Source organism: Sciurus carolinensis, chromosome 1 (assembly GCF_902686445.1).
Source record: "Sciurus carolinensis chromosome 1, mSciCar1.2, whole genome shotgun sequence".
Taxonomy (NCBI): Eukaryota; Metazoa; Chordata; class Mammalia; order Rodentia; family Sciuridae; genus Sciurus; species Sciurus carolinensis.
In genome coordinates this window covers 92,053,294-92,070,586 of record NC_062213.1, presented here as the reverse complement: position 1 = coordinate 92,070,586, position 17,293 = coordinate 92,053,294, and positions in this window count along the sequence as shown.

The window sequence follows — 17,293 nt, the reverse complement described above, 5'->3', positions numbered from 1 at the left end:
GAGGAAAGAAAAAACATTACAGAATCAGAGAAATTAGTTGCCAACATTATCTGACAAATGATTAAGATTCAGAGTGTGTACGGAACTGTTTCTCAAGATGGTGGAGCAGATCTAGGCAGCCACCCTCAACTCCTCCAAGCTCAGAACTGAAGCCGTGAAAGAACAGCCAGCTATCCCACTCCTCAGTTTATACCCAAAGGACTTAAAATAAGCATACTACCATGATACAGCCACATCAATGTTTATAACAGCTCAATTCAGAATAGCTAGATTGTGGAACCAACCAAGACACCCTTCAATTGATAAATGGATAAAGAAACTGTGGTCTATATACACCATGGAATATTACTCAGTCATAAAGAATAATAAAATTATGGCATTTGCTGGTAAATGCATGATGTTAGAAAATATGCTAAGTAAAACAGGCCAAGCCCCAAAATCCAAAGACCAAATGTTTTCTCTGATAGGTGAATAATGATATATAAGGAGGGGGGGTACGGGGGGAAGAGAAGAATGAAGGAACTTTGGATGATGTAGAGGAAAATGGGGTGGGAGGAGGTGGGGGACGGAAAGATAGTAGAATGAAACAGACAGTATGACCCTATGTATATGTATGATTACATGAATGGTGTGAATCTACATTGTGTACAACCACAGAAATGAAAAGTTGTATCCCATTTGTGTACAATGAATCAAAATCAGTCTGAAAAAAAATTAATAAAAAAGAATAATACTGAAAAAAAAGAGCAGCCCACCAGACATGTGGATGACAAAATAAATAATCTAAAACACAATATTGGACAGCCTGAGGCTTTGAGGGACTTGAAATTTGGTTACTGGAGCACAAAACATGGAAAGAAATCCTTCACCCTTCACCCTGAGCAGGGTGTGCAGGGGAGGGTAACAAAGAGTTAAAGAAAGGAACAGTTCACAAGCTTACTTCCTTAATAGTTGGAAAGAAAAGCAGTCCAAGTTAAAATGGGACAGAAACAACAAAGATGCTGAAGGAAATTGCAGAAATTTAGCCCAATTCTTTTGCTGAAAACTGATGGGCAGGGAAAGCATTTTTAGGGTTTACAGCAAGCTAATTTCCCCAGAAAAATTGAATCAATATAGTTTCTCCCCACCTACAAGAGTAAGAAATAAACCACAGGGAACACCTCTGCAAGTCATTGAGAAGGAACCTGTAGACTGATCCTTGCACCTGGAGCTTACTGAAATCCACTCCCCTTCACCATGGCCAAGGGGAGTGGGTGGATCTCACCCCAGAGCAATTCCCTTCCAGAGAGTGTTAATCCCATCCCAGTGCTCCCCAGAGCCTTTGCAGGAGCCATGTGGATAGGGCTAACTGTCACCTACCCCCTCACATGACAGGCAAAACCCTGGTGATCTGCAGAAGCCATAGTGGGGGTTTCTGTGCCACAGACCACGCAGACAGCCTGCACTCAGAGGCCTTGCAGTTGAAGAAAGTCATAAAATGCTTAGATAATACCACTACAAGGAAGTCCCAGTGGAGGGGAGCAGCACTCGGAAATTCACACCTGCCAACATTAGGAACTCGGGTGAAGGCAGGCCAACTGACAGTCTACCCCGGTTATCGGGATAGTACATGGTGGTCTGTATCAGGGTGGGTGGGGTCTTCTGTGTCACAGACAACCCCTGCATTTATGGGTCCTGTTTCAGTCACTGATTACTTAGGATTACTACACACAAGCCCCAGAAGAGGGAAGCAGGTGCTTAGTACTCCACAGCAGATAGCAGCAACCCTGAACCCAACAGAAACAGCCAGCAGATGCAGTATCCCTCCAAAAATGCAGACTTGGGTCTAGAGACTGACTAAAAGTGACCACCACTTGATTTGACAATGCTAGATACATGTAGGTTTTCTTCAGGAGAGCACACGAGACTGCACCTCCTAAAAGGGAGGGACTGAATTTTAAGTCACAGACAATTAGGGACCATATCCTGTGACCCAGAAGAAAGCTAGTAGGTACCCAGTCACACCAAAGATTGGAGGGGGCCTTCTAGAATTCTATCAGAGGTGAGCTGGTGATCACCCGGGGAAATGTAGAAGAAAAACCCAGGAATGGTGGGCATCTTGCAAAGGTCCAGAATCCTGATGAGATCCAAATCAGGAGATGCAATAAGAAATCTCCCACCTCAAATAGTGACTGTCCCCAGTTGCCAAACTGGATAGTCAGCCCACTAATCCCCACTAAGGAGTGCTAGAGTGGCAGTTTGAGAAGGCTGGAGAACAGGTGGTGGGACTCTGGCTACACACAGCCTGCTGTGCTGTTGTGGGCCTGAGGCATGACAAGGGAGTGAAGGCTTGTACAACCTGTCATCACACGGGGGTCTGGCTGACCGGGTGGGGATACCACCTCCATGCAATGATACAGCTCAAGACCCCAGAGCATGCATAATTCACTGACCTCAACCTCATGGGAAACTGGGACTGTAGGAAAGTAGTGAGAAAACTGAAGTAAGGCAGAACTGAATGGCAGTTCAGAATCAAGGATGAACCAATAATTTTAGTACTTTCCCCAAAATGGATTAGCGTTAAGTTTGCACTGATAGCATTGACCCAAGTGCTATATAAACCCCTAGATTAGCACAGTCACACAGAAACCTGCTGTGGGGTCACTTCTCCCCATATGAAAGTTCTGTTTCTGTTTCTATTCTTGAATAAATCCTACTCCCTTCACTCTTACCTTCCATTATCCACGAGTTTCATCTTTGCATTTGCAAGACAAGAACACAGAAAGAAGAAATTGGTAAACTTCTGAGGTCTGCTGCAACCCTGGAGGGCATAGCCCTCCATTAAAGAGTTGCAGCATGTTTCTCAGCTGCAGAGACCTGCAGTTTATGCAGACCCCAGCTGTCAGCAGAAGTGGAGGAACTCCAGTTTCAATAGCTCAACATGGAATATCTTGAATAGCTCTAATGTCGATTTTGGTCTTACAGATATTACTTTTCATATTGCATCAATAATGTTATTTTATTATTAAAAATTGCAGTCTGAAACCTAATTAACTGCATTTAGTGTACTATTTTAAATCATTAACTGGAACCATTCTTTCTATCTTTGCTGTCCTAGCTCAGGTTTATACTTGATCCTCTAAGTCTATCTTCTCCCCCTTGTATTACCTATTCTGGCATCAAATACTACCCCCATTTTTTGTCTTCCATCATAGTTCATTTTAATTTTCTCTTTCTTTCTTTTGCTCATTTGCTTTTCTCCCATTTTCAATTCCTATAGAGTTTCATAGTAATTACATCAATAATAATTTCACATACTATTAAAAAACTTTGATTTTATACTTGAATTAGAAGAATTGTTGGGAACATTTTACATAATTTCCCCCTAAGTCTTATTAGTATGTGGCTTTGCTCTGAAGTGATTACAGTGAATTGGGTTAAGCATATTCTTTTAAAATGGTACTGGGCATAATAGTGGTTACCTGTTGAGTGAGAATATCAATAGATGTTCACCCCGCCTGAGGAACTTAAGTTAAAAAACTAACTAAATAGTCTTTTGTATAAAAGTAGAAGAGATAATTATCCCAAAAGATGTGTAGGAATACAAACAGTATGAAACAGCAAGGTGACAAGTCTCTCCAAACAGCCCACAACACTTCACAGCTGGTCTTGACACCACAGTGGAGGAAACGTTGGATAAGAAATTCAGCAAGTTCATAGCTGAAATGTTCAATGAACTAAAATAAGAGGTAATATGTGAACTAAGACAAAACAAAGCAAGAGAAAATTTCAATGAAGAGATAAAAATTCTAAAAAAGAACCAAACAGAAATCCTGAAAGACTCCATAAACTAGTAAGAAATGTTTGAAGCGTCAACAATACATTAGATCATATGGAATACCTTGACCTTTACATTCAGGCCTTGAATATAAAGTATATAATCATAAAATAAAATCAACAATAACGAAAAGATGTCAAGAGATAAGGATCAGAAAATTCAACAAATCTTTAGATAACATTAATAGACCAAATATAAGAATCACTGATGTAGAAGAAAGAACTGAGATACAAACCAAAGAAATGCATAAACTTGTCAATGGAATTGTATCAGAAAAATCTCCAAACCTTAGGAATGAGATGGAAATCCAAGTACAAGATACATTTAGAAACCCAAGTAGTCAAGAACAAAAAAGATACTCTCCAAGACAATTTATAATAAAAATGTCTATTGTACAGAAGAGGAATAGACTTTTAACATGAATTACTGTATAAAAATGTATTTGACAATATTTAATACACATTTGTGATTAAAAACAAAACTGAAGCACAACCAAACCAAACCAAAGCAAAATACCCCTTAGCATATCAATAAACTGTTACAACCTGATAAATGGTGTGAAAACTAACTCATACATCCTACTTTGTGGTAAAAGACTGAATGTTTTTCCCTTAAGTAAAAAGGCTCAAATATCATCTCTCACCATTTCAATTCAATATTGTACAAAACAATATGTAATAGTGGTCAATAACTGACATGTACTGAAATGGTAGAAATATAACTGTCACTTATCACAGGCAATGTGTTTATCTAGCAGAACATCTCAAGCAAATTTATCTTTAGCTCATAGCAATACCATCTTTTAAAAATTTTATTTGTCTTAATTAGTCGTACATGACAGTAGAATATATTTATACATTTTGATAGATCATACATAAATAGAGTATAATCTCTCATTTTACTGATTATACATATTGCAGGATCATATCTCTTTATTATTTAAATTTTTAGTGGTCTTTAAAATATTTTATTTGCTCTTTTTAATTATACATGACAGTAGTATCAATTTTTTTTTTCTTTTTGGTACTGGAGATTGAAATCAGGGGCACTCAACCAACTGAGGCACATCCCCAGCCCTGTTTTTTGTATTTTATTTAGAGACAGGGTCTCACTGAGTTGCTTAGTGTCTCACTGTAGCTGAGGTTGTCTTTGACCTCACCATCCTCCTGCCTTATCCTCCCAAGCTGCTGGGATTACAGGAGTAGAATGGATTTTGACATATTATATATATGTGGAGCACAAGTTTTCATTCTCATGGTTGTACATAATGGGAAGTTACACTGTTTGTATATTCATATATGAACATAGGAAAGTAATGTCCAATTTATTCTACTTTCTTTCCTATTCCTATGTCCCTTCCTTCCCTCATTCTCTTTTGTCTAATCCAAAGCGCTTATGTTCATTCCCCTTCACTTATTGTGTGTTAGCAAAGGATAGATTTTTAGTTTTGCTGGGTATAAGATTCTTGGTTGGCATCCATTTTCTTTTGGTAAATGTTGTTCCAGGTCCTTCTAGCTTTTAGGGTCTGGACTGAAAAATCTGCTGAATATTCTTATTGGTTTCCCCCTGAATGTAATTTGATTCTTTTCTCTCGCAGCCTTTAAAAATTCTGTCTTTATTTTATATGTTAGGTATTTTCATAATAATGTGCCTTGGTGTGGGTCTGTTGTAAATTTGTATATTTGGAGTCCTATAAGCCTCTTGTACTTGGTTTCCATTTCATTCTTCAGATTTGGGAAATTTTCTGATATTATTTCATTGAATAGATTGTTCATTCCTTTGGTTTGTTTCTCTAAGCCTTCCTCAATCCCCATAATTCTCAAATTTGGCCTTTTCATCATATCCCATAATTCTTGTATATTCTGTTAATGATTTCTTACCATCTTCTCTGTTTGTTCAACTTTGTTTTCAAGGTTAAATATTTTGTCTTCAATATCTGAGGTTCTGTCTTCCAGGTGTTCTATCCTATTGGTTATGCTTTCTATGGAGTTTTTAAATGTTTATTGTTTCTTTCATTTCAAGGATTTCTGTTTGTTTTTTTTTCAGTATCTCTAATTCTTCATTGAAATGATCTCTTGCTTCCCATATTTACTCTTTTAACTGTTGATTGGTGTGATCATTTAATGCCTGCATTTGCTCTTTCATCTCCTCCTTCAATGCCTGCATTTGCTCTTTCATCTCCTCGTTTGCTTCTCTGATTGTTTTAATTATGTACATTCTGAACTCCCTTTCTGACATTTCTTCTGCTGTGCTGTCATTGGGTTTTATTGATATAGTATGTAGGTTTGTTTGGGACATTTTCTTCCCTTGTTTTCTCATATTGGTCAGATATCAATGGGACTCTGAGATATTGAAGATTTCCTCTGTTGACTTATAGTGTATAGTTGACTTATAGTGTTGATTTCCAGTGTATCACCTCCCAGCCTTCAGTAGCCTGAAGTCTTGGAGGAACTTGATAATGCAGTGCTTCTGAAGAAAGCTGCCCCTAGCCCGCTACTGGTTCCAGGGCTTGGAGCTGGCTCTGTGCAGAAAGGCTCTCACTGGGCTGTCTGCTCTGAGAAGCTGGCCATGGAAGGAGCCTGCCGCCGGAGGGAGCAGGGCAGCTTGGAGAAGTCCCTGGATGCCCTGTCCTGGTCCCTGAAGCTGCCTGCGGGCCGGAGTTCACCGCTGGCTCTGGGACTTGGAGCTGGCTCTGTGCAGAAAGGCTCTCACTGGGCGGCTTGCTCCGAGAAGCTGGCCGTGGAAGGCGCCCACCGCCAGAGGGAGCAGGGTTGCCTGGGGAAGACACTAGCTGCCCTGCCCTCCTCTGAGACGCCACCCCTGTCTGGGCCTGCTGCCCAGGTAGAGCTTCACCTGGTGGGGGAGACTCGCCCCGTGGCTCTATGTTAGTCTGAGTCTCTCAGTGCCTCCCCTTCTTGAATACTGGGTTCTGGAGCGACAGGAGATGCAGTCACCCTCTAGTCTGCCACCTTGGATTGCCCCCAAGGATAGATTTTTAAAGGACATAAAAGAAAAATACTTAGAGGTAAACCAATTAGATTTTCTGCTGCTCTGAGCTCAGATTTTAAAAGTCATAAGGACTTGGAATAATATACACCAAGTCTTGAATAATAATAGGTGCAAACCAAGATTGCTATGTCCAGACAAAATATCTCTCAGAATTAAAAGCAGAAACTAGACTTTATAACCACTAAGCCAGCACTATAAAGCATACTTGTTATGGTTTAGATATAAGGTGTCCCCCACAAGCTCATGTGTGAGACAATGCGAGAATTTTCAGAGGTGAAATAGATTGTGAGAGATGTACATCATCAGTGGGTTAACCCACTGATATGGATTAACTGGGCAGAAGCTGTAGGCAGATAGGGTTTGATTGGAGTAAGTAGGTTTCTGGGTCTGTGTGGCTTCTATATGGTTCTTGGTGACTAGAACTCTCTCTCTGCTTCATGTTTGCCTCGTCTTGAACTATTTTCTGTGCTAGGTCCTTCCTTCATGAGGTTCTGCCTCATCTTGAGTGCAGAGTTATGGAGTCAGCTGACTGTGGACTGAGCATCTGAAACTACACCCCTAAATAAAAATTTCCATCTCTAAATTGTTCTCCTCAGTTCTTTTGGTTACAGTGATGAAAAAACTGACTAAAACAATACTTAATAAAACATTACATGCAGAAGAGATGAAAAATAAATATTAGAGCCAGCACATGGATGAATCTCTTTAGAAGAAGAATCAATTAAAGGAAAATATCAGCTGAATTAAATATTAGAAGTAAATCAAAATTGCAGGAAATAATAATCACTCTCCATAATAATACGGAAGGTAATTGGTCTACATTTTCCAATAAAAAGATATAGATTTGCAGAATGGATTAATAAATAAGATCCTACTATATATTGTTTACCAGAGAGTCAGCATACAGGCAAAGATACCCACAGGCTGAAGGTTTAAATGTGGAAAAGATATATCACACAAATGGAGTCCCAAAGCAATCAGGGTTAGCTACTCATATCCACAGTGTAGATTATTAGCCAATATTATTTGTAAAAGACAAAGGAGGTCACTTCATACTGGTTAAGGAAATCATGTAAAAACACCTACATACATAGAATAAATCCTACTCAATACAAAGACTCAAATGGACCCCAGTTCAATAATCCTGAATGATTTCAACACACCTCTCTAACCAATAAATAGGTCATTTATACATAAACTAAGGAAAGGCTTCAGAACTAAAGAATTCTTTTAATCAAATGAACCTAGCAGAAATGTATAGAGCATTTCATCTACTGAAAGCCAAATTTACTTTCTTCCCAGTCTCACATGAAAACTTTTCTCAGATAGACCAATTTTAGGACAAAAAGCAAGTCTTAGCAAGTACAGAAATAATTCAGATAACCTCTTGCATCCCACCAGAACATAATGAAATGAAATGAGAAATCAATAATAATAAAAAACAGAAACAAATATAAAATGTGGAGGTTGAATAATGTGTTTTTGATTGTGGAGTGAATCATGGTAGAAATCAGGGGAGAATTAAAAATTCTTAGGAAAAAATGAGAACAGTGATATAATGTTAAAATCTTGGCAACAGTATGATGGAAGTTTTTTACATTTTACCAAAATAAAGCTTTATTACTTGTAAATTTTTTACATTATCATAATACAAAAAGCAAAATAAATAGTGCTTTGAGAAGTGCTCTGTGATCCCTGACTATAAATTTGGAATGAAAAATCAGTCAGATAATCTCTGATGTCTCTTTGATAACCAGGTTTTATAACTGTACCTTCCATCCTTGTCTTAAAGTGGCTAAGATTGGCACATCTTGTTTTAAAAGAGAGAGGAAATAGAATCCCACAGTAAAGCCAAATAGATCTAGAGGAACAAATCCAGAATGCAGGAAAAGAATCCATCCACTCAGCCCTTATCTAACATTAAAATTGAACATCCTCTACTTTGATCATCTAGAAATACTGTATCAGCAAGCATTTTAATATCATCATGTCCAGGATTGTCATAATAACATATATTTTCATTTTCATACATAAAGTATTACTGTTGAAATAGATAATATAACACAGGATATAAATTATGTAAAACAGGCAGAAGAATATATTTTATGTTATTTCTTTTTTGGTAAATATTTCATGTTAGCTACATCTTTAAGGGGAATATAAAACTTCATGGTATAAAAGTGACATGCTTTGCTTTTCATGAGTTAAAAGTGAACTGGGTGATATAGGAGCCCATGTCAATATTGTCAAGTCTGAGTCTGTTGGCAAGAAGGGTAAGTTGCATTTTACTTTCCCCAGGGACAATAAATTAAATTGAACATATCCTTAATGTATTTTTAAAGATTTTGTAAGATGAAAATGATCCCTTTTCTCTCCCTTAAAAGATAAACTCTGTCTTGGCTCTTACACAAGCAATGTGTCTCACAGCTCAGAGAAAGGAAGTCCTTGAGCAAAATCAAACAAGATTTCAGGGACAGATTCAAGCACAAAGTTCTAGTAGTCTCTATGTTAAACTTGCCTTCAGATTCATTCATTGGCTATTAATCCTTGAAGCAATTAAAATATAATTATTTTTAAAATTTGTTCTTTTCAGATATACATGATGGTAGAGTGTATTTTGACGTATTATACATACATGGAGTACAACACATTACGATTAGGATTCCATTCTTGTGGAGGTACACTGGTACTGTATTCATTTATGAGCTAAGGAAGTTATTTCTGATTTATTCTACTGTCTTTTCTATTCCCATTCCCCATCCTTTCTCTTCATTCCTCTTTGGTTAATCCAAATGAACTTCTATTCTTTCCTTCCCTACTCTCCCATGTTGTGGATTAACATCCACATATCAGAGGAAATATTTGGCCTTCAGTTTTTTTGGAATTGGCTTTTTTCACTTAGAATGGTATTTTCCATTTCCATCCATTCACTGGCAAATGCCATAATTTCATTCTTCTTTATGGCTGAGTAATTCTATTGTGTATATATGCCATATTTTCTTTATCCATTACTCTCTTGAAGGCATCTAATTTGGTTCTATAGGTGGGCTATTGTAAATTGAGCTGCTATAAGCATTGATGTGGCTACATCACTGTAGCATGCTATTTTTACATCCTTTGTGAATATGCTGAGGAGTGGGATAACTGAATCAAATGATGGTTTCATCACAAGTTTTCTGAGGAATCTCCATAGTGCTTTTCAGAGTGGTTGCACCAATCTGTAGTCCCACCAGCAATGCATGAGTGTACCCTTTTCCCCACATCCTCACCAACATTTATTGCTACTTGTATTCTTGATAATTGTCATTCTGACTGGAGTGAGATGAAACCTTAGCATAGTTTAAACTTGCATTTCTCTAACTGCTAGAGATGCTGCACATTTTTTTCATATATTTGTTGACCATTTATATTTCTACTTCTGAGAAATGATAAACAAATTAAATGAAATTTCTGTCACCATATAGACCAATGACATTCTTCACAGAACTAGAAAAAAATATTTCTTAAATTCATTTGGAACAATAAAAACCCAGAATAGCCACAGCAATATTGGGCAAGGAGATTGAGATCACATTTGATCTCAAATTATACTAAAAAACTATAGTATAAAACAGCATGTTACTGGCATCAAAACAGACTCAAAGAACAATGCAATAGAGTAGAAGACTTGCAGATGAACTGACATAATTACAGACATTTGATACTTGACAAAGGTGCCAAAAACATATGTTAGAGAAAAAAAGTCTTTTTAATGCATAGTGTTGAGAAAACTGGATATCCATTTGTAGAAGAATGAATTTAAATTCCTATTTTACACTGCACAAAATTCAAAGTGGGTCAAAGACTTTGAAATAAAACCAGAAACCTCGCAACTGCTATAAGAAAACAGTTTATTCAAGACTGTCATGTACATAGTGGACAAATTCTTTACTTGAACCATCTAGTCTAATGTTTAGAAGTGTCCAATGTATGTTAAATGTGAAGGTAAGTAACTTTGTAAATATCTTTTTGCTAAATTTTTCATACAAAATATTGGGTTTTTTTGGAATGGAACTGTTAAATCACCTCTCTGAGCAGTATAGTACTGTCTGTACTTGTTCAGGGATGTGGAGGAGGTAAGAGGAAACATTTGCACAAGGAATATGTTAGTGTGTTCATACTTGGAAATTTTCAGACATCATATTTTGTGTATGTTTTGTGCATTTTGTTTTGCTGTTTTCATAGATTATAAAATGGACAAATAAGTCCCAATTTTGAAAAATCTAGTACCCAGAAGTTAAAGAAGTTGCCAGTATATGACCAAGTAGTTAGTCAAATTAGCACTTTTTTATACAGTATGTGTTGAAATTTATAGGAAAGCTGGTTCTCTGTAAATGACTTCTGGATATAAATTTGTTCAACCATCTCTGAGCATTACATATGCCTGCACTTGTCCACAGGACTGAAAGTAGAGAGAAGGAAAGAGAGAAAAGTTCAAGAAAATCAACAAAATTAGCTATGACAAGGGACATATCGCCACAGACACTTCTGGAATACAGAGAATCATTAGAATCTATGTCAAACATTTATATTGTAATAAACTGCAAAATCTAGAAGACATTGACAGATTTCTAGACACATATGACCTGCCCAAATTGAATCAGGAAGACACAGAAAGCCTTAAAAGACTATGTCAAACAATGAAATTGAAACAGTAATCAAAAGTATCCCAATGGGATGTTCTCCAGTTCCATCCAATTACCACCAAATGCCATAATTTAATTCTTCTTCATGGATGAGTAAAATTCCACTATGTTTTCTTTATCTATTCATCTACTGACAGGCATCTGGGCTGGTTCCAGAACTTAGCTATTGTGAATTGTGCTATGTTAATGTTGCTGAATCACTATTAGTATGGTGGTTTTAGTTCATTGTTTTTTTTTTTTTAAGTGAAATAAGCCAGACTCAGAAAGTCAAGGGTTGAATACTTTCTCTCATATGTGGATGGTAGACCAAAATAAGGATAAATAAGGAGAGATTCCATGAAAATAGAAGAGAGATCAGTGGAATAGAGAAAGGAGATTAAAGGGTAGGGGGAAGGGATGGGAAAAAGGAGGAATGGTGGAATGAATTGACAAAATTATTCTATGCACATTTATGAATATGCCACAGTGAATTTCACCTTTATACATACATTTATAAAGCACTGATCAAAAACTCTACAAAAAAACCTTCCAACAAGAAAAGCACAGGATCAGGTGGATTATCAGTTGATTTCCACTAGGATTTTAAAGAAAATTTAATACCAGTCTTCCTCAAATTATTTAATGGAATTGAAATGGAGGGAACATTTCAAATACATTCTTTGAAGCCCAGTATAACCCTGATATCAAAACCAGGCAAAGACACATCTAGGAAAGAAAACTACATACCAATATCCATGATGAACATAGATGAAAAATCCTCAATAAAATATTAGCAAACTGCTTTCAAAAATACACCAAGAAATAAAATACACCAAGATCAAGTGGGCTTTATTCCAGGATGCAAGCCTCAATATACACAAATCAGTAAATGTAATTCACCACTTAAATAGAACCAAGAACCAGAATTATAGTTATCTCAATAGATGCAAAAGAGGCTTTTGATAAAATATAGCAACTTTCATGTTAAAAACTCTAGAGAAGCTAGGAGTGGAAGGAACTTACCTCATCAGTATAAAGGCACTATACAACAAACCCAAAGTCCACATCACACTAAATGGAGAAAAAGTGAAAGCTTTTCCTGTAAAATCATGGATAAGACAAGGATGTCTACTCTCCCCTCTTCTATTCAATATCGTTCTCAAAACTCTTGCCAGAGCAATCAGGTAAAAGAAGAAACTTAAAGGGATACAAATTGGAAAAGAAGAAACCAAACAATCACTATTTGCTGATGACCTATATCTATAATATCAAAAAAATTCCACCAGAAGACTTCTGGAGTCAATAAATTAATTCAGCAAAATAGCAGGATACAAGATCAACATTCACAGATCAATAGTCTTTCTATACTCGAACTGTGATTGAAATGAGAAATAAATCAGGAAAGCCATCCCTTTCACAATAACATAAATCTGAGAATTAACCTAAACAAGGAAGAGAAAGAACTCTATAATGGAAAGTATACAACCCAAAGAAAGAAGTTGAAGAAGACCTCAAAATGCCTATTCTTTGATAGGCAGAATTACTATTGTCAGAGTGACCACACTACCAAAAGCAATATACAAATTCAATGCAATCTCCATCAAAATACCAATGACATTCTTCAAAGAACTAGAAAAATCAGTCCTTAAATTTATTTGGAAAAATAAGAGATCCAGAATATCCAAAGCAATTTTGAAAAAGAAACGGAATGCAGAGTCAGTGTTATGGTTAGTTTTTAAATTATACTACAAAGCCCTAGTAACAAAAACAACATGGTACTGGCATAAAAAATAGGTATTAAGACCAATGGAGTAGAATAGAATGCCCCAAGACAAACCAATACTTACAGCCATCTGACTCTCAATAAGGGTATACCAGAAATGTAGGTTGGAGAACAAACCTTTTCAATAAATGGTACTAGAAAAAGTGAATATCTGTATATAGAAGAATAAGATAGATTTGCACAGAAGTCAAATAAAAATGAATCAAAGATTTAGGAATTAGACCAGAAACCACGGAATTGTGAGAAAAAAATATCATATAGGTACAGGCACTGACTTCCTCAACAAGACCCCTAAAACTGAAGCAATAAAACCAAGAATCAATAAGTGGTTCTCAAAATAAAAATGTTCTGCACATCCAAGGAAATAAGAGTGAAGAGAGAAGACTGGGGATAACTCAGTTGGTAGAGTGCTCATCTAGCATGCACAAAGTCCTGGGTTCAATCCCCAGCACCAAAAAAAAAAAAAAAAAAAAAATGGGGAAAAAAATCTTTGCCAGCCACTCCTCTGACAGGGGTTTAATATCCAGAATATATGAAGAACTCAAAAAACTTAATGCAAACACCCCCAATAACCCAATTAATATGTGGACCAAATAACTAAATGGAAACTTCACAAAAGAGGAAATGCAAATGGCCAACAAATATATGAAAAAATACTCAACATCTCTAGCAAATGGTAAAAAGGAAATGAAAATTGCACTAAGATTTTATCCCACCCAGTCAGCATAACAATTATAAAAAAAAAAAAAAAACCAATAATAAATGCTGGAGAGGATATGGGGAAATAGGTACATTCATACATTGCTGGTGGGACTGCAAATTAGTAAAACCACTATGAAAAGCAGTGGGGAGACTCCTCAAACAACTAGACATGGAACCACCATATGATCTACTATTTCATTCCTTGGGATTTGTTCAAAAGAACTAAAATTTGCATTCTATAGTGTTTATATGTTCAATGTTTATAGCAGCACAATTCACAGCAGCCAGATTATGGAATCAACAAAGATGCCCATCAACAGATGAATGGATTAAGAAAATGTCGTATATATGCATAATGGAATTTTACTCAGCCATTGAGAAGAATGAAATAATGATATTTTCTGGTAAATGGGTGGAAATGGAGACAATCATGTTAAGTGAAATAGACTTAGAAAATAAAGAGTCAAGAGTTTTCTCTCATATGTGAAAGCTACAGCAAAATAAGGAAAAGAAGGTGGCAGGGAATGAGATTGCATATCATGAAGAGAAAAGGTAAATCAGTAGAGTAGAAGAAGGAGAACAAGGGCTGGGGAGATAGCTCAGTTGGTAAGGTGCTTGCCTTGCAAGCACAGAGCCCTGGGTTTGATCCCCAGAATCACAAAAAAAGGAAAAAAAAAAAAAAAAAGAAAAAAAAGAAAAAAAAGAAGAAGGAGAACAAGAGGGGAAAAGTGGGTAGAAATGTAGAATGAATTGAAAACACATGTTCCATACATATATAAAGGTCCAACAAATAATTCCATAGATATAAAAATAAATTCAATCAAAATAAAAAGAGACATGAAAGGAATATCAATAGAGAGGAGGAGAGAAAAAAGGGGGAAAGAAGAAGGAATGGTAAGGGAAGGGGAGGGAATGGGAAATGAAATCAAATTCATTGCATGTATTATTTTGTCAAAATGAACACTAGTACTATGCATAATTTTAATGCTCTAAAAAAATAAATATCTGTTTAAATAACCTTAAAAATAACAAAAATTCATAAGTGATTCAATTTAAAATGGAAAAGTGACCTGAATAGGCACTTACTTAAATAAATAGCTAAAATATATATGAAATAATGCACAATATTGTTAGTCATCAGGGAAATGCAAATCAAAATTACAGTGAGACCTTATCATATTGAATAGGTACTACCAATATATTATTTCCAGCAAAAGTGTGGAGAAAGTGAACTCATATACACCATGGGTGGGAATACAACTTAGTACTGTCATTATGAAGAAAAGTAGCAATATGGAGATTCTCAAAAAACTAAAACAGACCTACTGTATATTTCGGCTGTCCTGCTTGAATTATATATCCAAACAAAATGAAGTCAACATAGCAAAGAGACACCTGCATGCTCATGTTTACTGTGGCACTGAATGTTCACATAGCTAAGGTATAGAATCAGCCTAGGTGCCTATCAACAGACTAATGGTTAAGAGATGGGGTATATAAACAAAATAGGGAATTATTCAGCCATAAAGAAGAATGAAATCTTGTTATTTGCTGTAAAATAAATGTTACTGGAGGACATTACCCTTATTGAAATGTTAGACACAAAAAGACAAGTGCCACATATTCTCTCTCACATGTGAAAACAAAAATAAATACATAGATAAATAAATAAATAAATAAATAAATAAATAAATAAATAAATATAGGCACAGTGGTGCATGCCTGCTATTTCATCTATTCAGGAAACTGAGTCAGGAGAATTGCTAGTTTGAGATCAGCCTCAAATTAAAAATAATGTTACTCATAGCTAGAGCAACCTTGGTTCAATCCCAAGTGCCAAAATAAAAAAATAAAAAATAATATAATAGACATGAAAGTAGACAGTGATTATTAGAATTTGAGAAATTTGTTTGGGGTAGGGGGGTTAAAGGAAGATTGGACTTTATGAGTATATACTGTTATGTATGTGTGGAAATATCACAGAGAACTAAATTAATACACATAAGTAGTACATGTTAATAATGAACTATTATTTAAACTAAAGTATTTATTGACACTATATCAGAAAATAATTTTAAAAATTCTATTTATTTATGATACAACATGAGAATACACCTTGACACAATCACAAAGTCATGGAACCCAACATCCGTCTGCAACTTATCTCTGTCCACTTCATGATCCCTCTTCATTCCACTAACCTCTTACTTTCTAGAAAAAATTGTTGTGCTGTGGGTATACCCAATGCTCTAACTCACTGTGCCACATCTGTGTACGCATGCACACACAAAAGTTCAGTCAGATTCATTCCAGTGTTCTTCTCCTTTCCCATTCTTTCTTCTTCTACCTCAATTCCCTTCATGGTCTCTACTGATCTTTCCTCTATTTTGATGAAATTCCATCTCCCCTTTTTTTCTCTTTTGATATTCCTTTCTTTCTTGAGAAAACAATTTTTAAACATACCTTTTATCTTCATAAGTGAATTATCTCTGGTATCTTGTTATAATGACAGGATGTTGACTAACCAGAAAACTGGTACCCAAAAGTGGGATCATTGTTGCAAAAATAGCAGATGATGTGAAATTGGCTTATAGGAGGAATTTGGAAAAGTAAGGGGAAACAGGATAGAGAAAGCCTAGAATGCTGTAAGTGGAACTTAATGGGAAAATCTGTGGATGGTTCAGAATAACAGAAGGCTGATGGAATTGTGAACAACAACATTATGCTGACGAGTGTTCAGATGGAAATGAAGACCTACTTGTGAATTGGACTTGTGATTACCCTTGTAAAACTATGACAAAGAATAGTGTGCATTTCATCCATTTGCTGAAACTTGTAGGTAGCAGAGCTTAAAGGTTATGAGCTAGTTTACTTAGCAGAGGAAATTTCAAGGCAGCATAGAATACAAGCAGTGACATGGGTATTACTGGTTCCCTTTTGCCAAATTTGCAAATTTGAAAGTAAAAATCAGAAACAAAGTTATGCAAAGCAGAAGGAAAATTTGGCAGCCTTGCCAGAAAAGAAATAGTTGTAAAGGAGGATACAGTTGCTAACACCTCTAAAAGAAGCCAAGTGGTAGGCATGGTAGTACGTGTCCATAGTACCAACTACTTAGGAGGCTGATGCAGGAGGATAGCTTGAGTCTAGGATTTCAGGACAAGCCTGAAATCTTGTCAGAACAGCATAGGAAGACCCCATCTGTTAGAAAAGGAAAGCAAATGACAAATGGAAGTCAAGTGCTTTGCACTGGGACAACAGAAAGGATGCCTCAAGGGCATCTTGGGAATCTTCAGGGCCACCTCACCTGTCACAGTTCAA